The 19,746-nt window shown below is 42.9% G+C and overlaps 1 long non-coding RNA gene across 1 annotated transcript; it reads left to right on the forward strand.

The window, feature by feature from the left end:
* The first annotated feature begins 4,642 nt into the window (after positions 1-4,642).
* On the forward strand, positions 4,643-17,093 carry LOC149366330 (uncharacterized). Its single transcript, XR_016285136.1, has 3 exons — positions 4,643-4,746; positions 8,103-8,180; positions 16,982-17,093. It is a non-coding gene; the product is annotated as an uncharacterized LOC149366330 (long non-coding RNA).
* The last annotated feature ends 2,653 nt before the right edge of the window (positions 17,094-19,746 follow it).

Below are 19,746 nucleotides of genomic sequence, written 5' to 3' on the forward strand. Positions count from 1 at the left end.
GGCAGCTGAATATGTGTTTCAAGCGCTTGAGACGCGTGGAAAAATAGGGCGAAGACACGAATGCATCATCCATAGAGCATAGACTCAGGCTCCACTTCACGCCACTCAGATCTCCATCATTCGCTGAAACGTGGCGGGGGCGTTGCAGTGGTAGAATGGCATCACTGTGAACTCATAGTAGCCGCTTTGGTAGACTGAATCTGTTTAAGGGAGCTCGGACTCAGCTATCGGCACTTGCCAACAGCCGGAACGCAGCTTCTGGGAAGCAAATGACTGGGTTCCTCGCATGTATTCAAAGGTGTCGGCAATGCGAGGTAGAGGGCAGAAGTCCTTGCGCCCAATTTCGTTAAACCGACTGTAGTCGACCGAAAATTTAATCAAGACATCATTCGTTTTCACAACCACGACACAGGGCGACCAGGGACTAGCAGATGGTTCAATAGGGCTGCGTTATAATATGTCAACTTGCTGAGTAGTGACGTGTCGCTCTGGAGGTTACATATGAGAGGAGCGATGGCAGCAAAAAAGCACAGGTGCCGGTATGATATTGCGCACGATGATTGTCACATTGCCTGAAGAAGTTACGTAAATGATAAAATTTTCTTCTTATTTCACCTGCCAAAGTAAATTCTTCTCATTCTTTTCCTTCCCAGGCATTAAACACCAACGAAAGAATTTGGACTGTTCGTCGAAGCTACGAGCGTGAGGGTCCAAATGGAAAACACAGTTGCGTTTACGCTATAAAAGACGACCTCGATGGAGATGCCTATGAATTTGTGCAAGGTTTTAAAAATGGCTCAGTATGGTGAGTGTTCTTATGAATTTAAACCAGAGTAACACTTGGTTCATGAAAGAATTACCTATTAGAGAACGTAGCGACATTCTGGAGCATGTACTTGCGAATTGAAGTGAATAAAAGATATTATTATTATTATTATTATTATTATTATTATTATTCGCTTCTTTGTTTCGTAGGGCAATGAAAACGTCCTTTGATTTTTTGTAGTTTCACATGAAACGTGATTTTCTTACAAATATTTGTAGACTAGAAAGCGTATGTGGTCGACTACGCCTCAAATACCACAGCAGCAGCTGCGCTCGTAATTCGCAGCGCCGAGAAGCGTTATCATCGGCAAAATATTTTGCCCGCAGTAAGGATATATAGCTAGATAGATTTAATGAAACGAAGTTAAAGAGGTGGGCCAGAAAGGTTGATATCTGGCCTGCTACTCTGCACTGGAAAAAGCGAGAAGGAGAAGAGGGTCCTGGTGGGTAACGATGTGGCGAGACGAGATGAGAGTCTGTGCACGCACATTTTATTGCATCACAACCACTAGTCGAGGCCCGTGCCACTCAAAAACGTGAAAACTCCCGCATCGCCACTAAGCTTTGCAACCAAGGTGCCTGATTACACTGCAATGTTGAAGAAAATATCGTCGAAGATTTTTACTGAATTTTTTAATGCATCAATGAACGCTCGCATCTTTATGCATTCCAGTCCTCGAAACAATACCAGTCGAGCGCCAATGCTCGTTCGCGTCGCAGGATATTAACCGAAACCGTAAATAAAGAAAATCACCACCGAGAATACTCTAGTGTAGCTTAAGTGTGGTCTCATATCTCCTTAAGTGGAGCACTTGCGGGCCTCTGGCCTATGTCCGCGAAAAAGACAGATTTATTGAACCGCAAATGCAAAACACCCTGTTTGAGGCTCCTCTCGCCGATACGTTAAAGAGCACTGTTTTATCTTTGCATCATAATTACATTGCGATATGCATTTAAGAAAGCACAAGCTATAATAATTACTCCAAATACTTAGAAAAGTAGGAGCACTTAGTATTGAACAGGTTAGAATACAAAATGAAGTTTTTCTGTAAAGATGAACTGCCGCGCTGTAACGACAAAATGTCTAGTTAGTCTGCAACCAGAGCTACAATAAGGAACAAAAATTCAGGGGGCACTTCGACTGTCTAAAGTGGGTAGAGGCGGAAGCGTTTTCCCCACCACCTTCGCTGTTTCTGTGGCACTGGTGGCGTCACATATAATTGAGTACTAATTACTAAGTGATGGCAAATCACTGATTAATTGTTAATTACTGATTAATGCCTGAATACTAATTAACTGATAATTAATGTCGCTTAAGCTCCGCCTTTAGGAGTGGAACGCGACAGCGCGTTGTAGCGCTGCCAGGGAGTCCACCTAACGCCACCACCCGTTCGGCGCGATGCCTTGCCCTTTGAACGCAACGCTTTTTGAGGAAAGGAAATGGCGCAGTAATTCTCTGTCATCTCGGTGGACACCTGAACCGCACCGTAGAGGAAGGAAGGTGGGAGTGAAATAAGATAAAGAGGAGTCGTAATGAAGAAAATGAAAATTGTATTTGAGGAAAGGAAATTACGCAGTAACTGTCTCACATATCTCGGTGGACACCCGTCAAAATTCAGGGGGGTACTTTTTTTACCTAAAGTGTGGTCACTGATGTGTGGTTAAGATAAGCTTCGCCCCTAAGAGTGGAACGCGACAGCGTCTTGCAACGCTGCCAAGGAGTCCATAGAACGCCATCGCCCATTCGGTTCTACGCCTCGCTCGTCGGTAAATTGGTTTTTGAGGAAAGGAAATGTATCTGTCTCTCATTTGTCGGTGGACACCTAAACCTCGCCGGAAGGGAATGGAGGAAGATGAGAGTGAGTGAAGACACCGTATTCACTAGACGCGCCTTTGTTCATTCCAAACCATCGAGCTGGCATGGCGGAGTGGATAGCATGCTCGTCTCTCACGCCGAAGACCGGGGTTCGATTCCTGAGCTCTACCAATTTCTTAATCGGTTTTATTTATTTATATGGCCTGACTAGTAAAGCTAATTAGGCTAATTGGGTAATTAAGCAATTAACTAAGCTCAGTCCCACTTACTTGGAGCATCACTATACGATCCCTTCAATTGGTTGCATGGTCACTAGCCAAAGTGCAATTGGCCCCGTTTGATATTCGCGCACTGTGACGTCACGACCGTTTCCACGAATTGAAAAGCGTGACATTTTCTGTCGACAACTGCTGCTTACAACGATGAGACATTAAAGGCTTCCGCCTTAAAAACCTAAAAATAAACATGCAAGGGTAGACATCACCGCATGAAAGCTGACGACGGCAGCACAGTTTGTTGGGTCCAGGTCTGAAAAACGAAAGCGAAACTAAACCGCCATTGAGTTCTAAAGGATGAGCCGCATGTCGTTTCTGATGCACACATTACGAGTTTCGAAGGACAGCAGAAAAATTTTTAATATGTAATTTTTTAACCATCATGTCAGAAATTATCATACTCACAAAAGTAAAATAACTGATTTTGGTACGAATGAAACTTGGATGGGGTTATGCTCTATCCAGCTCTATATGATAAATCAAATACATCACTGAAGTGTGGTCAGATGGCAATGTAGATCGATGATATAATATTTTCTCTACAGATCACGGCCTCAGATTCTTTTATAAAACACTTGTGATCTTGAGGTTGTGATACGCTATCTTTTAATTCAGTATCAGATCTTCATGACACACTTTACTTACTTGCATAAGCTTTTAAGGTACTAATATGTCGGCTGTACCTGTGCATACTTTCCATATTTCTTAAACGTACTATGCTCTGGCTGTTACAGTGTTAGGGTGTATTACGTCGGTTACCGTGGTGTTAAAAGACTGAGGTGCAGCACTAGGCGGTAAATTTAAAAAGACTGAAATGAACGTGCTCATAAACCCGCTTTGCTAATTACGCAGCAATTACGCAGCTAGAAATAAATATGTGGGAGATGGTTTTTGTGAGCAGCAAAAAAAAAAGGTAAACAAGGAAAAATTTCATCTTATTTAGGCATTATAGGTATTTAGGTATTAGGTATTAACAATATTAGGGGCCTCCTTATTGATTTCTTAGTGAAGCAAATGCGACAGCATTTAGGTTTTCGGTTTTCTCATCCATGTTTTGATTTTAATATCCTTCGTGGGAATAAATTCCGTACCGTCGACCATCACTATTTCATGTAGAAACAAAAACAAAAGTCAGTAAAGAGTGACACCGAAATGCGGTCTCTGTGGCCATGAGCTCCTTGCAGACGGACCCTTCCGCGCTCCACCGCAGCGCATATGTCATCTTTTCCTGTCAGCAATCCCGCGTAACGAGCTTTGTCCGCCATTTTCACACCGCACATCCTTTTCCCGGCAAGGCAGGTAGAAACCAAATTTTCCCGCGCTTTTCACCTGACGCCTCTTTGTCGCGCTAAAACGGGAAATCCGCCCACTATGCAATATTAACACATTTCAGGTGGGCCAAGTGCTAAATTTTGGAGGTAGGCAAAATGCTAACTTTGGGTGCGGGCCTTTTGCGAAAGTCTAAGAGCGGGCCAACTGGCGAGTTTGGAGGCGGGCGAAGTGCCAAATTTCGTTAATAGGCCAGCTGAAACATGTTGTCAGCGAACATTTAGACAACTGTCTTTATTTTTATTTACGCAAAAGACGGTAGAATCCGGAACAAAATCTTTACTAATTCATGCACCTACGAACTACAGCCCTCATATCACTATATCGACAAAGCAGCTCGCCGAAACCGAACAGACTACACCGAGCGCGACGTAGGTTTATCTACAGCAGTTGACAAATAAACTGATTTATTGTTTTGCAGGCAACAAGAGCCTCTGTATGGAAAACTTTCAGACCAGACCGGTGAGGCAGTGCTTATCGTCAGCAAAACCCCAAACCCACGTAAGGGAAAAGAGTTTGGCGCCTTTCTTTTACAGGGGCTACTGCAAAAGCGACGTTCTTCCGCCGTGCTGAACGTCACTCGCGAGTCGAGTGTCCACAAATTTTGTTACCATACAGTGCATATATTCCATGCATCGTGCTACCTTAGTTGTAATCCGGTGGAAAACGGTGTTCGCAAAGGCTTGGTAAACGCCTAAACCTCTTGCCATGAAAACATTGCGAGTCGGCTAGAAAATGCGACTCGTTACTGCGCCTGCACTGCACATGCCACAGCAGTTATAACAAAGCCGCAATCGGCGATGTGACACATAAGGCCAGTTCGGGAAGGCGTCGGTAGAGCTGCTGTGGTCTCTGTCTTTTATGGCTCTGAAATCAGAACTGTACTCATTTTTGATCCAAGTTAGAACAGCGGTTCTACGGTGTAAATTCATTGTTGTGTTAATATTTTTTAGGGGTAAAATCTTTAAAGACGCGACCCTCCATATATCTGGGCTCTATGTGGCCCCGTGCTGGCTCAATGGGGCTTCCGCAAAAACTACAGCGCTAGTTTTTAATATAGGTAGTCCTTCGTTGTCGTGTCGTCCACATAACTAAAATTATTCAGTTTTAAATAATAATTAGGGCTCAGTTGTTCTTTGGAACCTGGAAAGACTGCTACGCGGCAGTTCCAGCGAGCTATACAAAAGAAAACATTTCTCTTAGATTCGCAGGCCGGAACGTCGATCCCTTAATTAGAGAACAAACATGGATAGTTTTGTGAGCTAGATAGGGGAAATAATACTGAAAAGTTAAGAGCGCAACCAAGAGATAACCAAAGTATATGCATCTTTACCTGTTAGTAGAGCGCTCGAGCACCCATAACGACACCGTCAAAACCGATATTAGGTAAAAGCTAAAATTTGTCGAGCAAAATGTTAGCCCCATTTGACTTATAAGTTATGTGGCGCTATTTTAGCTCAAACTTTGCCTTAGGAACTTATGAGCTATGCTATAGTATCCGTGTTGTTCGCAGGATAGTGGGTCGCTTGAACGCTGTAGACAAGTGTAACCACTCTATGTAGCCGCAGCGATCTAATGGACAAAGAGCAAGCGAAACACGTCATAAGCTCACGAGGAGTAGCGAAGCCAAGCCATGGCAAGTTGGCAGTGATAGGAGGCGGCCACTTTTAGCTCCGCAAGGGCAGTATAGCGGTCGATGACAAAATAAAGGCCCGAAAAGGGGAAGGGGTGTTCAGTGATGCACCACATAGTTTCTGAAGGCAAAGCAATTCATTAAGCAGCTACAATTGGTGGTCGTACTCATGTCACTTCAGGCCGTTCCTCAAAGGGAAACAAAAAATGAGCGCTTCGCTTCATTTAGAAACTGCCTCTACTTTTGTATAAAAACTAAAAAGGCCTATCGGATTTAACGGTTTCACCGCCTCATCTGCTTAGACAGACAAGCTCAGGTTTCCATGGTAGTGGATGGAAACTGCATGTAAGTTGTTTATTTCCTCTACTCTGCAAACTACAATTTCTATGCTATTTTTGGCGCAAGTGCAACAAGCACATGTAATTAAGGCTTAGACGCTCGCAGACTGAATGACAAGAAAGGGAGAGGTCGGAAAACGGGGAGCACTGCAAACCTACTCCTGTCAGCCTTTTAACCTCGTAGAGGTCTGAACTCGTTTCCTGGTAATTCATCCGTTTGATATTGCTTGCCGCAATAATCTTTGTTTATGTTTACTGAGGACCTCAAGACTACTTTTGTGCTTTGATTGAAAAAGCACTTTCTCAGAGTGAGCTCTATTATGTTCATTACAGATTCCTTTTTCTGACGGCACACCAATGCATCAGCTTACTGTCGTAAATAAGCGCATGAACTAGACTAAACCTTATTTCACGGGAAGCAACGCGGTTAAGTGGCCTAGAGCGAAATCGCACCCTTGCAATTACTAAAACAGTGTTCAGCGATTCCAGGTTCATTGTAAAGACGACAGTTAACAGAAGGTACAAAAATGGTTTCACTGTGGTGTCACGTGTTAACGGGTAGGTTGGTTTGGTTTATGGGGTTTAACGTCCCAAAGCGACTAAGGCTATGAGAGACGCCGTAGTGGAGGGCTCCGGAAATTTCGACCACCTGGGGTTCTTTAACGTGCACTGACATCGCACAGTACACGGGCCTCGAATTTCTCCTCCAAAGAAATTCAGCCGCCGCGACCCGGTTCGAACCCGCGTCTTTCGGGCCAGCAGCCGAGCACCATAGCCACTGAGCCACCGCGGCGGCTTTTAACAGGTAGAGCTTTGGTGTGTATTTTATGAGATGTGCTGCAGAAGCCGCTAAACAAACACTTTCTCTTAAATTCCTGCAGCGTCCGTTACCTTGCAGCTACTAAGTCTGGTTACAAAGCATAATACACGTTTTTTCCTCGTTGGACTTCATAGCCTGCCAAAAACGCCATACTCGACCGGAGTGCAGAACCGCTTGTTTAAGACAAAGGCCATTTCAGTAGAATTATGCTCCAACCCAGGGAAATTTTTAATGAAAGAGACTTTCTGCAGATTTCGTTTCCGCGGTTTGTGCAGTGTCTGCCTTCGCCTCGCTTTCAACTTTGTTGTTTTGCTGTCAAGCCAGTGCAGTGCAGTCGCTAGATGCGTGCTTTGTAAATAACTGTATATAGCCAGTTTCTGTACAAACATAGCCTAGTGTACTAAATACTATTTGTAAATAAAAAGCGGCTTAGTGACCCATGCGTTGCATGCTCGCCTCGCAGCTGAAGGTCCTTGGTTGAATTGCACGCATTTGTTGGAGTTATTTTTTACCTTTTTTTTTTTTGCTCTAGACGTCAGTATATTATAGCCTACTGCTGACGACGTGCGAGAGCTTGGCGAAGTCCCTGAAGAATTTAGTGCCACTGAGGCGGGCACACGGCGGGCGGCGAATGTTGTTCTAATGGGACATATAAAGGCTATCCCCTTAATAATTGCATATTTTAATCAAGAAAAGGAGCTGATAGTTAAACGCATCTTTTGCTGCGGATATGCACGTATAATAGATATTTTTTTTAATTTACATTAGCTGCGAGATCAGTACCGTTTGCGGCCGGACCTAAGTGTCCAGAGCATAGGGTTTGGCCTGTAATGACGCCAACCTGCGCATTACTAGAACTTCCAGTTCCGTCCGTGGGTGCCAACCGTTATATACGGGCGGGTGTTCTAGCAATATTGTTGGCTGTATTTAGCCTTACAAGAGATCCGTCACATATACACTTTCATACAATTTCATATCGATATCTTGACAACTCAGAGATATTTACAGCTCATGGAGGAAACATTTGCGAAACAAAGTGTAAAAATATTTTGCATGTCTCACGCAGCGGTAGGACAAGGTATTCCGTACACTTTGCAATACTGGGACGAGGAGAATCACTGCGGCGTCCTGACATTCACAGTGGGTAAGTACAAAATTCAAATAATTTACTTTATATGCAGCACCCCTCCATACCTGTGTGTCAAGCTTGGGTCACTTTGCACTGCCTTTTCTGATGTTTGTTTTTGCTGGAGTCTAATTTGTATGCACTGATCAATATAAATATAGCAGACAAGTGAAGGGGAATAAGGTGCACGTAAAAAATCCCCTGTGTGCCTCGGTTTCTGTAGCTGTTAGCTTGTATATATATATATATATATATACATATATATATATATATATATATATATATATATATATATATATATATATATATATATATATATATATATATATATATATATATATATATATATATATATATATATATATTGTAAGGGAAGACTTCACGGAGACGTTTATTTTAGCCCTTTCGCCAGAGACGTCTTCCAAGCGAACAGCCTCAAGAGATGACGATGGGAATCTTTAGGTGAAAGGGAATGAAGTCGCTGCCAGAGAGGCGACGACGACGAAGGCGGACATATATATATATATATATATATATATATATATATATATATATATATATATATATATCGGCGGCATATAATATATATATATATATATATATATATATATATATATATATATATATATATATATATATATATATGAGAGACACCAACAACCACAGAAACCAAGGGGCACAGGGGATTTTAATTAATTTATTTATTTTGTGGTGTTGATCAATTTAGAATATTACTGAATATGTTATCGCTTAAAGGTAATTGATTAGAAAAGCAGAAGAAAAAACAACCACATGCCGCCGGTGGGATCCGAACCCACGACCTCCGAATTACGCGTCCGGTGCTCTACCTCTTAGCTACGGCGACGGCTGTAAAATCTGCCTTCGGGGATATTTATGTTTACAAATAACCTAACCTTGAGAGTGTTCATCACGCCAGCGCCACCCACGTTCGTAAGCGGTGGACGTGGAACGTCCTGAGTTACCGCTAGTGTGACGTAGAACGCTATCGAACGGCGAGGGTGGAAGCTGTGTGAGGACCCTCTTATGCTTCCTATGCCGTCAAGGCTGCCAGAACCGAGGCCCTCGCTAAGCAATTAAGCAAACAAGAGAATGGGTATGAGGGGCTCGTTATAATTATGAGAGACGCCAACAGCCACAGATACCAATGTGCACAGGGGATTTTTTAATTAATTTATTTGTTTTGTGGAGTTGATCAATTTAGAATATTACTGAATATGTTATCGCTTAAAGGTAATTGATTAGAAAAGCAGAAGAGAAAACAACCACATGCCGCCGGTGGGATTCGTTCCCACCGGATTCGTTATCTATTTCTTTACATATTAAATCATGAAAATCTTCCAGTAGGCTTAAGGTACTTTTACCTCTGGGGAAACCATACTCGGCGGCATATAATAGATGGTACTTATCACAAAAGGACGTCATATACGCATGTACAATTTTCTCCATGATACAAGCGATGGCGGACAAGATCGCAATTGGCCTGTAATTATTAAAATCTCTTTTAGAGCCTTTTTTGTGCAAAGGTCTTATTAAACTTATTTTCATGTACCTATGAATATGTCCGGTTGTGAAAGTTCCATTAATAATACAAAGTAATATGGTTTTAAATCTGTCAAAATGCACTATGAGATCCCTCATCCTAACACCATCATACCCTGGCGATTTTGTGATTGACATTGTTTTCAATACATACCGTAGTTCTAGCTCAGTAACAGTAGGCATGTAAGCTGAATGGATGTTCGAAATAGCAGCAGTAGCTTTCCTTATCGACGTTCCCGGTTTACACAAGGCGGACACAGAATCTACAAAACGCTTATTGAATTCGGTAGCCAAGTCTTCACTGTTTTCGTCTGGAAATGCTTGTTCTAAGACGTTATCAATGCTTTTCTTGTGTGGCTTTCCTATAGTGCTCTGTACTAAGTCCCAAGTTTTTTTTTACATCCTTGCTGCATGCCGAAAATTGATTTAGTTGGTACAGTTTTTTCGCCAGTCGTATTTTCGCTCTGATTTTGTTCTTCAGCTGCCTGATTTCTTCTTAGTCCCATGTCATGTGGGTGGTCATTGCACCTTCTTAAAAGTTTACTTTTCATATAGGATAATTCAATGATTTCTTTGTTTACCCAAGGACTTGCATTATTTCTACGTTTCATCCGGACCTACGTTTTTGAGGAGTTATAAATTGATTTTAAACGTTGAACAAGGAGTTCATAAGCATCTAAGTGATTGTGCTGTAAGAGCGAATTCCAGTCGAACGACTTAATTAGTTTACCTACTTTGCCATTATTAATTACAAGCCTTTCCGCAGGTTGCTCCTGAGCCTCTATTTTACTCTCTTTTAGCACCTTTATTTACCTTTAATTACCTTTAAGCGATAACATATTCAGTAATATTCTAAATTGACCAACACTACAAAATAAATAAATTAATTAAAAAATCCCCTGTGCCCCTTGGTTTCTGCGGCTGTTGGCGTCTCTCATATTTATAACGAGCCCCTCATTCCCCTTCTCTTGTTTTATATTTATATATATATATATATAGTGTAATTAAGGAAGTAGTTATTGCAGTGCATGCTTCGGCTCGCACAAGGCCTCTCCTTTTGAGTCTTAGAAAGGCTGGGCTCCGGCTGAAATTTATAATGCAATCAATTACTCACTAAAGAAGTGTTTTGGAATTTGGAACATAATTTACACACACACGCACACAGAGATATATATATATATATATATATATATATATATCACCGTCATTTCTAAAAATCCGGAAAACTATCGAAAAACGAATTAGATATGAATCCCACGCGACCACTCTAACCAGCTATTCAGAATCGGAAGCCATACCAAAAGGTTTGCGACTGCAGCTTACCCCGGCGATGACAACCCTTAACGCAGATGAGGACGCGGAATGGAAACAGATTCTACATGACAGTTCATTACGTCTTGTGGACCTAATTATACGGCACAGCCAACGAAAAGCTCTCGAATTCGAGCATGTCGAACAATCCTTACGTCGTGAACCGGACCTTACGCCGAGAGAAATAACTGAGTTAAAAGAATTCGAAGAACGAAAGAAAAAAACACAAATATGCAGAAACTTAGCAAACTCCGGCGAGACGGTGTGACCCCGGCGCCACGTTCACCAATTCCGCCTTCTACTAAAAGCACGCTAGGCCCTGAGCAACCTAAAACTAGCCGGTCTTCCATCGAGGCTGACAACGTTGTGAACGTATCGAGCCATCCACTCTCTCCTTTGGAACGAAAGTTGCTCTCCAAGAGTTTAACTTTCTGCCCGACAACGGGAAAATCCAACGAATTCCAATTATATCAGGATCTGGATAACTTTGCAAGGAATCTACGTCTGCGCGAGTACTTCCGAAACCGCGAAAGCAACCGTGAAATCAACATACCCGGGACATCAAGCCAATCATGGACTCCAAACGAACACAGATAAACATCTAGATATGTACATCGCCGCCGTTCAAAAGGATATCACCGCCTCATATTCAAAATCAAAATAAAAAAAAGTCCCGAACAACCTCTCATCCGAGGAACGGCGAGCCCTCGACTCTTTAAATCAGCGATCTGACATTGTCATCAAGCCGGCGGACAAAGGCGGTGCTGTTGTTGTTATGGACAAGTCCGAATACATAACAGAAGGTTTCCGGCAATTGGAAAACGAACAATTTTACACGGAGCTAACCAGTGATCCCACAGGTCAATTCGAAATCGAAATTAACAATAAGTTAAAATCACTTCATCAAGATCAAAAGATATCCGGGGAAATTCTTAAAGCAATGACTCCAGTCAGACCAGTCCCTGGACGGTTCTACCTACTCCCGAAAATACACAAACCCAACCGTCCGGGCCGTCCCATTGTGTCAAGCAACGGCACACTCACCGAAAAAATATCTAGCGTCCTCGACTTCCTTTTGAAGGACATTATACCAACTATCCCGGCCTACATTAAGGACACAAATCACTTTCTCAGAGTGATATCTAACCTCAAAATTCCCAACCGAAGCTTCTTGGTTACAATGGATGTGACATCTTTATATACAAATATCCCCCACCCAGACGGCATACGCGCGACAGTGGATGCATACTTGAGGACAGATCCCCCCGTTCATCTTGATGAGGAAACTTTCTCCAATCCTAGGCTTAGTACTGAACTACAACAACTTTGAATTTGAGGGAAGACACTATCTTCAGGTCAACGGCACGGCGATGGGAACAAAGATGGCTCCGGCCTACGCTAACTTATTCATGGCAGCACTGGAAACAGAATTCCTTGACACTCAGTCCTTGAAACCACTCCTTTATAAACGTTTCCTGGACGATATTTTTTTCATTTGGCCGCACGACGAAGCCAGCCTCTTGGCATTCATAGCGAGGTATAACGCATTTCATCCTTCCATATCGTTCACCCACAGCATCTCCACAAAATTTATAAACTTTTTGGACGTTCAAATAGAGAAAAAAGGCAGCGTGCTTAGGACAACCCTCTACAAAAAACCCACTGACCGCCAGCAGTACCTACATTTTAAGAGCAGCCACCCACGGCACTGCAAGACTGGCATACCCTACTCACAGGCTCACAGATACCGACGGATTTGCTCTGAGCTCGAAGACTTTGACCGCCATGCTGAGCAGCTAAAAACAAATCTTTTACTTAAGGAATATTCAGCGTCCATCGTCGATGACGCTATCCTGAAAGCTCGTGGTTTAGACAGGAATAAAATAATAAATTCCCCACAATCGCGGGATAGTGAAAGGCCAAGCAACCTTATTCTCACGCATACATCTAACATTCCACGTGTTAATAGTATCCTATCAAAACATTTTAATATTATCCAGCAAAGCAGTCACTTGTCTCTCATTTTTAAACAACCACCAAGAGCAGTATACCGGCGCAGTAGGAACCTGAGGGACATTTTAGTTAAGTCCAAAACAACGCCCAACTCCAACCCGAGTCCTGGATGTCAACCGTGCCGTAAGCCACGTTGCAAGGTTTGCAGTCATATGCAGACTACAACCATCGCTAAAGGAACATTCTCCGATTTCACCTTCAGGATTAGGGAAACCCTGAATTGCGACAGCGCGAACGTAGTGTATATGCTACACTGCAGTGTGTGTGGCATGGAATACATCGGTCAAACGGAAACACCGTTCAGGTTGCGTTTTAACAACCACAAGGCCCATACTCACGCGCTGCCAAATATTCCTTTTTCTAAGCACCTGTGCCTGCCCCAGCATGCATTCGAAAACATTCACGTCATCCTTCTCCAATCGGGTTTCCAAACAAGTCGCGAAAGGGAACAAAGAGAGTCGTATTTCATACACAAATTTCGGACACTAACACATGGAATTAATGAAAACTTGGGCAGTTTTACCTTCCTCAAAAGCCTAACTAGCTAGAACAATTTGAACGTCTGGAATCCCTCCTCTTCCATGAAGCCTGCACTCTGCCGGGTCCCACGTCCCCATTCTTACTTTTGTTATTTTTTTTTCTGAACGTATTTACTCTTTAGGTTCCTTCTCACCCGTCCTTTCGGCCCCTTCTTTTGAAAAACCAGTCTGTACTCGAATGCCTTCGCGACGAAAAGCACGAAGGGAATGGCCTACTGTGGGTCGCACGCCGCGCCACTCGGCTGCGGGATCGGGTTCCCGCACGGCGTCTGGCCGGCCGCCCTGCCTCCCTCGACCGCGGCGCCGCGCTTCCGCCGTGGCGATAACGGGCTTGTCTTAAACAGCTCTAAATGTTGTGGCTGACTCGTAACTCACGTTACAACGGTCCAAAACACCTGCACCGCTGGGGAGCGGTCCGTTCTGTGATGTTATACACTGTACACATGCATGCGTGCGCTTGTTTCTTGCTTCTTTTTGTGTTTCTTTTTTTTTCTTTTATTTGTGGTTTTGCTATGTACTTTCCTTGTTAGAATATTGTTTGTGTTAATTCTGCTGGGTTCACCACCCACACCGAAGGGAGCTTCTCTCGAAACATTCCTTCTGAGAAGCAACTAGTTCCCTCCCTATCTATTTCTATAGCTTCGTTACCCAAGCCTCCGCCGTTGCCTTCCTATATTTATTTTTATTTTTTAATGTTACTTTTGCTTCCTTTATTCTTATATTTTTGTGCATATATGTTTTTCCCCTTCCCTGTCCTTCGCAACCGTCACCCTCTTCCCCCTAAATGGACTGGAGCACTTGCGTCTTATACTGACTTTGCGTCCCTTTCCCCTAACGGGAGAGAGAGTGGTTTCACCTCACCCTTTGCGCACGCTGCGTAGAAAATGAGAAATTGTGTTCATTCTTGTGTATACCCTGAGGAAGGACGGTCCTCCGTCCGAAACTGTCGGTATTAAATTAAGATAATTGCAAGGTTGTGACCCCTTCTTCTATATATATATATATATATATATATATATATATATATATATATATATATATATATATATATATATATATATATATACATATATTAGCGCATATTACTGTATATATTAGCGCAATTTGGTCCAATTGCTACTGACGTCCAGATAAATGGGAATAAAAATTGAGCGAGATTAGGCTCATATATTCATGGCTGTACTAGAGACGGATTTCCTCACTATTTCTCGATATAAACCAATATTTTACAGAAGATTCATCGATGACATATTTATGTTCTGGACGCATGGTGAAGAAAAATTAATCGGGTTTATTTCTTACTTCACGAGCGCTCATAATAAGATGTCGTTTTCCGCTTCACATTTAGCCTCGACAATGAATTTTCTTGATGTTCAGTTGACCGGCATGAAAAACAAACTTGAAACAAAAGTTTACAGAACCGACAGACCGACACCTGAACTTACACTTCCAGAGCTGTTACACTCGACATTGTGAAACCTCCATTGCTTACAGTCAGTCCCTACGCTTCTGTGGGATTTTGCCTAAAGAATGCGACTTTCATCAAACTGCAAGCAACTCTGGGCAGACCTAGCACGAGTGAAAAACCCATTTTCAGCCATCGACGATCAATCAAGAAAGCTTCAAAGCACGAGCGACGAGAACTTGTAAATTTCAAAATGCAGCCACACTCCGACTCTCAAGTCAATATTGTTCTTACACATTCAACATCCATCCCCAATGTTATTCCAGTTCTTGAGAAACACCACAACATCCTTCTACAGAGTGAAATAATGAAAGAAGTCATCCCTGCTCCCCCACGCGTTGTGTATTGGCGTGCAAGGAACATCTGTGATGTGCTATCATCCAAAATCGCCAACCGTAGCTTCAGAAGACGTGCCCCATGCAATACACCTAGAGATAAGCTTTGTACGATTATGGCCACAAATACTAGTGCCAGAAGTGTAGCGTCATTAATCACAGTTCCGATAACAGGTAACTTCTCATGCTACAGCGCTGATGTTGTCTACCTTCTGGAATGTGTCACCTGTAAATCAGTACGGAGGACATGCAGTTGCACCGTTTAGAATTTCCATCAACAACCACACATCACATGTGCGGACACAGCCAAATCACCCACGTAAAAACACATAAATTCAAATTCAAATTCACTTTATTTCTGGTAGAAAGCAAGTATACATCATGACCAAGAGAGTTTAAAAGAGGATGATTCTACCAAGGAAGACATAAACAACGTTGGGCATCCATTCCATAACATTGAACCTACTGTACCTCAATCGGGGCTCAAAACACATTATGAGAGCGAGCACTCTGAGTCGTACCTGATTCGCAAGTTTAAAAGTTTAATACGGACTCAAAAGGCTTCAACGAAGCAGTAGGCCGGCTATCATGCTTTCACCCTTGATAGAGCAACAAATAACTATCCCAGACTTGTTGGGAGTGCAGACTGACTGAACGAGTGGCAGAAAGCATAGCAAGCAGTGCTTTCTGTCTTTTCTTTTTCCTATGTCAAATCATACTTTCAGGCATTTAATCTTAGTGTTGTTTTTCACCCCTTTCAATTTTTATAGTTTATTGTCTCGCAATATAATCTTTTGTCACGCATTTACTGCTAGTGTTGTTTTGCCCCCTTTTTGCGTTCTTAATATTGTCGTTTTTTTTCCTTATGTCCCTCTTCTCTTCATACATTGATGAAATGCCAGGTTGTTCTGCGCGTGCTCACGTGCAGTGGATTATTAGAAATGTATAACCGTGAATATTAATGCATTTTCATTTGTCTGGCATTACGTTGCACTTGTGACTCACTGCAGTTCGTTTCTGGTGTTGGATTTGTTGTTAACCTTGTCTCTTTTTTTGTGTGTGTATGTGTGTGTACGGAGTGCTCATGTAAGGATTTATTACAAAGTTGCGATTTCTGCTGATGTCCCAGTTTGTATTCTGTTGTGCTGCCACCACTCCTCTCTGAGTGACTTTTTGAAAAGTAACTCTTCTGCAATAGTGGTTTCTTTTCTGAGATATTAAATGAATAATGGTCAACACATCATTACGTTTATCATTTTAAAGGGCCTAGATACAGTCTCACTTGAAAACATGGCAAGCATTATTGGAGTAAAGGGCAAAGGTTGGTCTGCTCAGTCAAGCACTGGGCAGTAAGAATGTAAGGTCGTTGGTGTTATATCTATTTTCAAATTTCGATGGAGGCGAAAATCTCAAGGCCCCTGTAGTGTGCAATGTCAATGCACGTTAAAGAATCGCAGGTGGTCGAAAATTCCGCAACCCTTCACTGCGGCATCTCTGAAAGCCTGAGTCGGTTTGAGAAGTCAAGCCCCTTTAAAAACAAATCATTTTTCAGCTTTCATTGTTTTAAACAATTTCTTTTTATGTTCTTTTTCTCAGGAGAACTCCAATGCGAACTGCATGTATGGGAACAAAAACTGCGTCCAGAGGCCAACTGGCGCCTTTGTGAGCTAATGTACGACCACATTTGTACAAATATGTACAAATTTCCGGTTTACACAGACAACTGTCTTACAGAGGTTCCGCAGAATTAAGCCATCAAGCTGAGCTCGGAATGCGGCTCAGCGACGAAAGGTCGTACCGCAATAATGTTCAAGAGGAAATCTAGCTATTTTAGAATATGAATATAGGATGTTTGCTTTTTCATTAAAAAACTTGAAGACGCGCCAATAAATTAATATTCTGCTTCCTCGAAATACTGCGTTTTGCCCATTTATGCCTCATTGCTTCTTCTTTAGCGATGATGGATGTTTCTGATGTGATACTGGTGATCATAGCTCCTGGTGTGGCTGCTGCTTACAACGCTTCTAAACTAAGTATAAATTCAAAACTTGCCTGATAACGTGCGCCGCGAGTGAAGTTGCCACATTACACAGCCGCTTATTATTAGGTATGCCGGCTCAGTAAATAAAATCTTTTTTCCCGTATTACGGCTGGGTCTCAACTCACATGACGTTCAACGATTCTTTATTGAATCACGCAGCCAATACCACCACTAAATCCCCACCTTTGTGACTTCGTTCGGAAAGGTATTTCAGCTCCGAGACTTGAGTCTACCCTGCGGAAAAACTGATTCCACTGGGAGTGTAAAAAGACTTGAGTACGCTGGCAGGCTACGATGCCCAACCTCGACGATGCGTTGTTAATAATCTTGCAAATTCGGAAAAAATCCGCGCTAAGCACTTTCGCTGTGCTAAGAGAATGCGCAAGGAATATGCAAAGTGGTATGCAGCGTGGCATAAAACATGCCTGCTTGCTGAGTAAAGCCAGAGCAACACATGGTTAGAGTGCACAAATCTGACTTCAGTTCGTACCTGTTCTTCGGAAAGAAACCGAACCCTTCGAACTTCGCGGCGCTCAGTGCGACTCTCTAGTCGCGAAGGAAGAAAGAGGCCATGATTACTGCCTACCAAGACACAATTAGGTGGTCAGTGCTTGTTGCGTCTTCTTCCCCTCCTCCTAAGAAGCGCTTATTTTCATGGTGGTATCGTACGAAAGGCCGGACTGTTTGCAGGAATGTCCGATGTATAGACTTCTAGCAGACTGCCTTCTCGTTTTCAAGCATGTTGAGAGCACCTTACAGCAATGCACTCTGACAGAATGGCGTTTATTCAGTTTACTAGCTCACACCAACGAATGTCGTGGCGTACGGGCATAAGAAAAGCGACATTCAATTTCGAAACCGCGAAACAGGCTAGCGACTAAGAATATTAACGCTACAAGAGCTTGCTGAAGTAGTCTGCGAGCAAAATGTCAGGCACGATAACTATTTGCTTCAGGTGCACAAATTGTATATGAAAGTTGTAAATAGGGCTGGATTTTTTTGGTGAAATTTGGACAGTCTTTTAGAACATGCTCAGAAATTTAATCGCTAATACGATCAGAAACCAATGAGATAAAAAGACACATACAATCACGGGCTCTCACGAAGAAGAGACGATGTAGGAGTTTGAGCAATAATGAATGATAAGGTTGTAGAAGCGGGAAACATACAAGAATGGTTTTCCTACAAGAGATCAGCAACGAAGATTTCAATGATGCGAGTTATCTCAACAAATGGTGTTCGGTGACTAACGCACAAATGTAAACAGCACTTCAGCTTCGAGATTCTGCACAGACTACCTACCGTGATATCTTCTGTTCAAAATAGCCTTCTCTGATATGCAGTTAAAAAAGCCGTACGAAAGCGTATTATTACGAGAACATACATGTGCTAAACCCAGTGCGTAAAAAAGAATTTTAGTGGCAATTCCTTGTGGCTAGTAACTTGTGAGCCAACATTCAAAGCAGCCTTCACTAAGGTTTTGTGCGAATTATTCGTATAGATTTTTATGCGAAGCATACTACTTTAGCTACCACTTCAGCCCTTCACCGTGGTTATGCGCCTCCAAATCACGTGATACATGACGTCACACCACAGTGGAGAAACGGGGGCCCACCTCGCGCCGTCGCTGTGGTTGTGCGTCTCCAAATCACGTGACACGATGATGCCACACCACGTGACACGATGACGTCACGGCAGTGGAGAAACGGGGGCCCACCTCGCGCCGTCGCTGTGGTTGTGCGCCTCCAAATCACGTGATACATGACGTCACACCACGTGACTTGATTACGTCACGACAGTGGAGAAACGGGGGCCCACCTCGCGCCGTCGCTGTGGTTGTGCGCCTCCAAATTACGCGACACGATGATGCTTCGCATTCTCCAGGCTTAACCAAGTTAAGCCTGCCGTCCTTTTTGTTCTGCCATGGCGCAGAATTTTTACACAGAAATAAAGCACACGTACACTAAAACTCACCGATCTGCGAGGCCACGCAGGGACCTGTGCATCACTTTTCAGAAAGTAAGTCAGTGCCAAGTGCGTGGTGAACGCGAATATCTGTGACACACTGTATAACCCAGCGCAGTGAACACAGCATGTAATCATTCATTGATACTAAAGGTGTGACGAAACGTATACAATTCGGAATGTAACAGAAATTAGGGAGAATGCTGCGAAGAGAGCCTTTTTTGTGCCACAGCAAATATGCTCTCTAATTTCCGCTTGTTTGGTTTTTGTGATCGTCGAAGGTGATCACTGATGGCCAGCCGGCTCTATTGCCCACCATTCTTACAGGTGTCGACGCGGTACTGAACGATGAAAA

The sequence above is a fragment of the Amblyomma mixtum genome, chromosome 1 (assembly GCF_055824585.1).
Source record: "Amblyomma mixtum isolate Tamu chromosome 1, ASM5582458v1, whole genome shotgun sequence".
Classification (NCBI taxonomy): domain Eukaryota; kingdom Metazoa; phylum Arthropoda; class Arachnida; order Ixodida; family Ixodidae; genus Amblyomma; species Amblyomma mixtum.